At 43.2% G+C, this 8,928-nt stretch overlaps 1 pseudogene; it reads left to right on the top strand.

Annotated features, from left to right (window-relative positions):
• Window positions 1-3,373: 3,373 nt before the first annotated feature.
• Window positions 3,374-3,473, top strand: LOC119473193 (annotated as a pseudogene).
• The last annotated feature ends 5,455 nt before the right edge of the window (window positions 3,474-8,928 follow it).

The following is an 8,928-nucleotide window of genomic DNA, read 5'->3' on the forward strand; positions in this document are numbered from 1 at the left end:
CCACTGTGTCTGGCCTCAGTGACTGCCTGAAGTCTCTCTTTAACAACTCTCTTACAGTTCCTGTTCGTTGAGAAAAAGCATCTTGAATTACAGTGTTTACAACTGACAGGGATGAAGTAGTCACTTAGGGCAAGGCTTTAATTTGATGAGGACTTACTGCAGAGCCAGATAAATGAAGTCCCTTGCATACGGTCATATGAATATTTATTGGCGAAGCTTGGCCTTTGTCCCCTCGACTTCCCGATCTCATTTCATCTTGCGGTGCTTCCAGGATCTGCCCACCTTGCTAGACCTGAGTCATAAAAGGAATGGGGCACTAAGACCAGCTGTCCTATATGAAGTGGTGACATCTTCCTCATCTAAAGTTGGGTTATCTTTCTAGAATCTTAGAGTTGGAACCCAACTCAGAAATCACCTGTTTGATCCTCCCACGAAGGCAGGTGTCTCTTTTACAATATTCCTGAGACAATCATCTGGCTTCTGCCTCCTTATTTTCTATTATTGGGAGGCAGCTTCAGGAAATATAACATTTCACTAGAGTTTTTGTGTTGTTATAGTTAGCTAAAATTTACCTTCTCTTCAATCCTTACATCCCAACACTGACTGCCCCATGGAGTATCACCAAATGCAAAGGCAAACTATGCTTTCCACCACAGGACACTCCTTTAGAAGTGTTAAAATAGTTATCTAGTATTTCCCCAAGATTTTGTTTTTTTTCCTCAGTGCTAAATATCTGATTTTCTAAACTGTGCCTTACGGGATACAGTTTCTGGGTCCCTTATAATGATGAACTTTGGATGTATTCCTTTTGGCAAATGACTGTATCCTATTTATCCACTAATTCAACAGATTTTTAATAAGCACCTACTAAGTTGAGGGAGATTTAAAAAAATACAAGCATGTGAATAAGAAAATATACAATGTGGTATATAACAGTACAGGCTGTGGAGAAAAATTAAGCAGAGGAAGGGAAGATGGAGAATTTGTGTATATTCAGGGGCTTGGAGGCTTGCTATTCTATTAATACTCACAGTGATCGGGAAAGGCCTCACTGACGTAGTCAGCTTTGAGCAAACATGTAAAGGAAATGAGGGAGGAAGACTTGCAACTGTTTGAGGAGGAGGATTTGGGCATAGAGAATAGCTCCTGAGGCAGAAATAACTCTGATGTGTTTGAAGAACAGCAAGATGGCCCTTGAGGCTCCAGTCAAGGGGATGAGTGGGAGAGTGGGAGGAGGTGAGGTCTGGGAAGTTGTTATGGGCTGAATGGTGTCTCTCCGAAATTCATATGTTGAAGGTCTAAGCCCCAGAACCTCAGCACATGAGATAATGTCTTTAAAGACCTAAAATGAGGTCATTAGGGTGGGCCGTGATCCAATATGACTGGTTTCCTTACAAGACGAGGAAATTAGGACACAGATGGGCACAGAGGGAAGACCAGGTGACGACACAGGGAGAAGAGAGCCATCTACAAGCCAAGGAGAGAAGCCCCAAAAGGAGCCAACCCTGCTGACACCTTAATCTCAGGCCTCTAGCCTCCAGAATTGTGAGAAATAAATTTGTGTTGTTTAAATCACCCAGTCTGTGGTACTTTATTATGGCTGCCCTAGAAAGCTAACACAGAGGGGAAAAGGGCCAGATAGTCTAAGACCTTGAAAACCATTTTAAATTCTTTGAGCAGAAGGGGAGCCAGTGAGGGTTTCTGAGCAGATGAAAGTGATGATTTGGCTCATATTTTAAAAGCATCACTCTAGCTTCTGTACTGAAAGCAGTCTATGGGGAGGCAAGGGCAGAAGGAAGAGAACCAGGAGGAGGCTATTGCAGAATTGTACATAGGGGTGGGAGGTGGTGAGGAGAGGGAAGTTTGGGAATATATATTCCCAAGTTAGAGCCAAGACGATTTTCTGATGAACTGAAATTGTGATGTGAGAGAAGGAAGAGTCAAAGATGACACGAGCTTTTGGCCACAGCAACTGGGAGAATGGAGTTAACATTTATCTAGATGGGAAGGACTATAGGAGCACTGGGCTTTTTTTTTCTTCTTCAACTTTTCTTGTAAGTTAAGGGGTACATGTGCAGGATTGCAGGTTTGTTACACAGGTAAACACGTGCCGTGGTGGTTTGCTGTACAGATCATCCCATCACGTGAGTATTAAGCCCTGAGTCCATTAGCTATTCTTCCTGATGGAGCAGTGTGTTTTAGAGAGGAGGACCAAGAGTTCAGTATGGACACATTAAGATTAAGATGCCTACTCATCTTTGAGTTTGCAATGCCAGCTAGGCTGTTGGATGTTTGAATTTAGAATTCAGAGGAGTGGTCAGGGTAAAGATACAGATGGTGCTGAGTGAGATCACTTAGGGTAAAATGAGGACAAATAAAGGATCTGGAGGTTGGGCACGGTGGTTCATGCCTGTAATCCCAGGACTTTGGGAAGCCAAGGGGGGTGGATCACTTGAGGCCAGGAGCTCAAGACCAGCCTGGCCAACATGGCAAAACCCTGTCTCTCCCCAAAATACCAAAATTAGCCAGGCGTGCTGGTGGGTGCTGTAATCCCAGCTACTCCAGAGGCTGAGGCACGAGAATCGCTTGAACCTGGGAGGCTGAGGTTGCAGTGAGCTGAGATGGTGCTCTGCCCTCTAGTCTGAGCCACAGAGTGAGACCCAGTCCCTGACAACCCCCCCGGAAAAAGAAAGGATTTGGGATTAAGCCCTAGTGTACTTGGAAATGTTGAGGTTGTTAAGATGAGCAGGAACCAGCGAGGCAAGCAGAGGCGGGGCAGCCAGTCACGTAAGAGTAGGAAGAGAAGGAGGGTAGTTTCCAAGAAGCCAAACCGAGAATGTGTTTCATGAGGACAGAATGATTACTGGTTAAGTGCTGCAGATACTGTGTGTCAAATAAGATAAGGACTGCATTGTATTTAGTGATAGAGAGGTCACTGGTGACGCTGATAAGAGCCAGTTCAGAATGGTGGGGACAGAAGTAAGATTTGAGTGAGTTAAACAGAGAGTAAGGGAAAGAAATTTGAGTCAGCAATTATTAAAACATTCTTTTGGAGGACTTTTGCTGTGAAGGGAGCAAAAAGCTGAAGGTAGCTCAAGGGAAATACTAAGAGAGGGTCATTTTATTATTATTGTTTGAGACAGGAGCTTTCTCTGCCACCCATGCTGGAGTACAGTGGTGCAATCATGACTCACTGCAGCTTCAGCCTCCTGCACTCAAGCGATCCTTCCACCGCAGCCTTCTGAGTAGCTGCAATTACAGGCACATGCACCACACTCAGCTAATTTTTTTATGAGATTGGCCCATGAGTTTGATACCAGTCTGGGCAACATGGTGAAACGCCATCTGTTCAAAAAAGTACAAAAACTAGTGCTTGCTTCAGCAACCATACTAAAATTGGAATGATACAGAGAAGTCCAGCACGGCCTCTGTACAAGGATGACACACACGTTCATAAAACATTTCATGTGTTTGTAGAAGTACATAGGAAAAAACTACAAAAATTAGCCAGGTATGGCAGCATGCACCTGTGGTCCCAGCTACTTGGGACGCTGAGGTGAGAAAATCACCTGAGCTAAGGAGGTCGAGGCTGCAGTGAGCCGTGATTGCACTACTGTACTTCAGCTTGGGAATAAAGTATCACCTACGTTGGTCTTGAACTCCTGGGTTCAAGTGATTCTCCTGCCTTGACCACCCAAAGTGCTTAGATTACAGGTGTGAGCTGCTGTACCTGGCAAAGAGACTTATTTTTTTTTAACTGAATATGTTACAAAATATTTGTATGCAGAGGAGAATGATTCTGTCACAAAGGAAAATGAACAAATTGGGAGAGGGAACAATTGTTGGAACAATGTCCTAGAGTATAAGAGAGGATGACACACAGAATACAAGCGCAGGAGTTGGTTCTAGATGGGACTAACATCTCTAGCTATGTTGCCTTATACACAGCCACATGTAGCTGTTTACATGTAAATTAATTAATAATGAAGACAATTATAAATTTTTCCAGCTGGAGTAGGTGGCTCATGCTTGTAATCCCAACATTTTGGGAAACCAAGGTGGGAGGATCACCTGAGGTCGGCAGTTCAAGACCAGCCTGGAAAACATTGCAAAACCCCATCTCTATTAAAATACAAACATTAGCTGGGTGTGGTGGCATGCGCCTGTAATCCCACCTACTTGGGAGTCTGAGGTAGGAGAATCGCTTGAACCTGGTAGGTAGAGGTTGCAGTGAGCCAAGATCATGCCACTGCACTCCAGCCTGAGAGACAGAGTAAGACTCCATCTCAAAAAAAAAAAGAAAACTTAGTTGTGCTAGCCATATTTCAAGTGTTCAATAGCCACATAGGACCTAGTGACTACAGTACTAGAAAGCGTCAACAAAGAGTATTTTGGTCATTACAGAAAGATCTGCTGTGCAGGCCTGAGCCGCGGAAGGAGGGAAGGCAGACATATGTATGAGAACCTATGCAGAGAGGTGAGTATTTGTGGTGGGAGGAGCTTGTGGAAGATCATCCCTGATTTCTTCTGTTTCTCACATAAGGCTGTGAGTGAGGGTGGAGAAGGACCTGGAACTTTGAGGAAAAGATGGAGACTGTATCCCTAGGAGATAGTGAGGGGACAAGGGGAAATGGCAGGGTACAAGACAACTTTTAAGATCCACTTTAGGCCGGCACAGTGGCTCACACCTGTCATCCCTTTTTAAAAAAATTTGAGACGGGGTCTTGTACTATCACCCAGGCTGGAGTGTGGTGGCACAATCTCAGCTTACTGCAGCCTCAACCTCCTTGACACAAGCGATCCTCCCACCTCGGCCTCCCAAGTAGCTGGAACCACAGGCACATGCTACTACACCCAGCTAATTTTTGTATATTTTGTAGAGATAGGGTTTCACCATGTTGCCCAGAATGGTCTCATTAAGCAGTCTGCCTGCCTTGGCCCCCACAAAGTGCTGGGCATAAGCCACTGCACCTGGCCACACCTCCCAACACTTTGGGAGACTGAGGTGGGAGAATCGCTTGAGGCCAGGAGTTCAAGATCATCCTGGACAACATAGTGAGACCCCATCTCAACAAAAAAGAATTTTAAACATTAGTCAAGTGTGTGGTTGTATTAGTCTGTTTTCATGCTGCTGATAAAAGATATACCCGAGAATGGGCAATTAACAAAAGAAACAGGTTTAATCAATTTATGGTTGCACATGGCTCGGGAGGCCTCACAATCCTGATGGAAAGCAAGGAGGAGCAAGTCACACCGTATGTGGATGGCAGCAGGCAAAGACAGAGCTTGTGCAGACAAACTCCAGGGATTTTTTTAAAGCCATCAGATCTCATAAGACTTACTCATTATCATGAGAATAGCACAGAAAAGATCGCCCCCGTAATTCAGTTGTTTCCCACTGGGTCCCTCCCACAACATGTGGGAATTATGGAACTGCAAGATGAGATTTGGGTGGGGACACAGAGCCAAGTCATATCCGTGGTGCTCCCCTTTAGTGCTACCTACTTGAGGGGCTGAGGCCAGAGGAGCCCTGGAACCCAGGAATTTGAGGTTGCAGTGAGCTATGGTGGGCCACGGCACTCCAGAGTCATCCTCTGTCTCTAAAAATAATTTTAAAATATCCGATTTAGCTTAGTGATCTCTAGTTTAGGGAGACCAATCAGCATGCTGTGTAGTTTTTTCCAACTTATGTTCACTGGCATGAATGCGCTATTGTAGCAGATGGAAATCCGGGGCTAGTCCGATGAGTGGTTCTCTATCCTGGCTGCATGTTACAATCACCTGGGTGAGTTACTGAAAAAAAAAAAAAAAAAATCAGAAACCTCATCCCCCTAGACAAAGGATCTGATGAAACATTCTAAAATGGGTCCTGAACAGTGAACAATCTATTTAAAGCTCCCATGGTGATTCTAACACAGATACGGTTTTTTTTTTTTCTTTTGAGACTGGGTCTCACTCTGTTGCTCAAACTGGAGTGCAGTGGCACAATCTTGGCTCACTGCAACCTCCACCTCCCAGGCTCAAGCGATTCTCCTGCCTCAGTCTCCTGAGTAGCTGGGATTATAGGTACATGCCACTACCACCTGGCTAATTTTTTTTTAAATTTTATTTTTAGCAGAGACGAGGTTTCACCATGTTAGCCAAGCTGGTCTTGAACTCCTGACCTCAAAGGATCCACCTGCCTTGGTCTCCCAAAGTGCTAGTAATCCAGGCCAGATATATATTTAAAAACCACTGTGTTAAAGTAAGAATGTGGAGGAAACATTCAGAAAAGAGATGAAGGATGGGGAACTGTACCACTGATGGACCACAGGTGCAAAGAAAGGTACTCTTTCTTTGATTTGTGCAGGGCTGGGGGACAGGATCAGATTGAGAAGTGTTCAAGGATGATGGGTGATAGGAGATGGGCTGGAAATCTAGGGCTTCTTGGGTGCCAAATACAAGTTGGGTAAAGGGTACACAGAGATTTGCCATGCTGGTGTAAATCAGCAGTCAACAGAAATGTAGTACAAACCATACAGATAATTTTTAATTTTTTTATTGACCTTATTAGAAAAGAAACAAGTAAACTTAATTTAGTAGTATATTTTGTTATCCAATATATGCAAAATATTATTTCTTTTTTTTAAATTTCTTTAAAAAATAACAATAGGGACAGGGTCTTGCTGTGTTGACTAGGCTGGTCTCAAACTCCTGGCCTCAAACAGTCCTCCCACCTCAGCCTTCCAAAGTATTGGGACTACGGAATGAACCACCACACCCAGCCCCAAATATCCTTTCAACAAGTAATCAGTATGAACCTTACTGAGATAATTGACATCCTTATACTTTATATTTAGTCCTCCAAGTTTGGTGTGCATTTTACACTTCAAGCACATCCCAGTTCAGAGCAGACACATTTCAAGTTCTCAATAACCACATGTGCAGTGGACAGTGTAGGTCTAGGTGGGGGTGATGAGGTTGCAAACGTTGGATGTTTTCTACAGAACATTCCTTTCAGAATACAAGCATACTGTAATATATTCAATCATAAGCAGCCGTATATGATGATACAGAATTATGTTCTTATTTAACCCAATATAGCTTTTCCAGAAAAGTGTCATGAGAGTCTTAGTCATATGCTCTGCTTAAGTCCAAAACTGCCATGTCAGCCACACTCATAGAACAGAGATTGGTCTGGCATGAATTTCCTGGTGAATATGTGTGAACATCAGATTCCAAAGGTGTCTGGTTTTTTTTTTCCGTATATTCTCATGCCAGTCTGTTAACAATCCAGTCTGCATGCTTGCTTTCATTTGTGTGGAGGTGATCTTTTCTTATTTCCTGACATTTGAAGTTACCGACTGGGGGAGAAAGGATGATGGGAAAGCGAACAACCACTTGCCATGCAAGTGGTAGCAAAGCTGGATTTGATTTATTGGACCTGATGTTAGGATTCCAGGTTATTATAAGCAAGAAAGGGCTTGAATTTCTTATGGAGGATCACGTGACAAGGGATTGGCCAATCTACTATGGAAATGACTTGAAACTAAGTTGCCAAAGACGGAGTGGTGGTAGGACAATGTCTAGATAAAAGCAAAGATGAAGGAAAGGGTGTTACAGAGAAAGAAGCAACAGGCAAGAGTGCCCTCAGACACACACTCAGAAAAAAATCAGGAAGTAGACTGGGGAGTAAAAACTGTGTGGGTGTCTTCTCTGTGTACTTATGGATGCTCAGAGTGGGAGATAAACAACCTGATCTTTTAACTCAGGGAAATAGACATGGCTTCATAGACAGCACCAAGTGTTGGTAGAATAAAACTGATAAACTAGAGTTAAGGAATGAGAGTGTAGTTCTTTTTCAAACGAAACTGACCTGGGAGTATGCTCTTTTGCTTGCTCAGCTGGAAAAACATTTAAAAGCTCCCTCTTCAAACAGACAGCTTGAGTAGCCCCAGACCCAGGTGATCTCTTTTTCATTGTCCAGACCATTAGGGCAGGATTTTAAAACAGGATTCTCACCTTACTGCGCTACATTGGAACACTAAATCAGGTTATTTGTCTTTATCAGACATTCCATACTCTATTGTCTCTTGTTCTGGCTTTATGCATTTCTGTGCTAGACTTTGAGTACATAATTTGTCAACAGGGCACAGATTTTGTGAAACAGACACGTACATGTTAAACCTGGGTCCATCATTTTCCACATGGTGATGTCATGCCAATTAGCTAAACTTAGTCTCTATCCTCCTCTATGAAATGAGGATAACGCAACGTACTCCCTGGGGCTATTATGAGACTTAAGGATGACATCTGCGAAGGGCTTGGCACCGATGGGCGTTCAATAAATGCTAGTTGAGTATTGAGACTGTGGACTCGGTTTGGACAAGGATTTTTCATCTAGTTTAGCTGGTTATTATACACAACAAAAAAGAAGAGATCACAATGTTACAGTTGGCTAAAACAGTCTGGGTCTCAAGTGAATTCTGTTTGAGGGCCTTAGAAATAGGCAAAGGAAAAATGAGAGCCAGGCTGGGAGATCTCCAACAAAAGCTTGACATGATTCTTGTTCAAGTATTGGGAGGATTCTGATGGGTGGCCATTAGTCTGACATATTTCAGCTTTCACTCTCTGTTTCTCATCACCTTGTTGAGCTATAATTCACATACCGTACAATTAACTCATTTAAAGTGTACAATATAATGGTTTTTAGTATATTCACAGATGCGACCAACCATCACCACAGTCAATTTTAGAACATTTTCATCACTTCAAAAAGAAATCCCTCTGCTTCTGCCTCCCGCAGCCCTAGGCAACCACTAATCTACATTCTTTCTCTGTAGATTTTCTTGCTCTGGGTATTTCATATAAATGGAATCACACATTATATGGTCTTTGTGACTGGCTTCTTTCACTTAACTCATAATGTCTTCAAGGTTCATCCATGTT

This window comes from Cebus imitator, unplaced genomic scaffold (genome assembly GCF_001604975.1).
Source record: "Cebus imitator isolate Cc_AM_T3 unplaced genomic scaffold, Cebus_imitator-1.0 Scaffold138, whole genome shotgun sequence".
NCBI classification, from domain to species: domain Eukaryota; kingdom Metazoa; phylum Chordata; class Mammalia; order Primates; family Cebidae; genus Cebus; species Cebus imitator.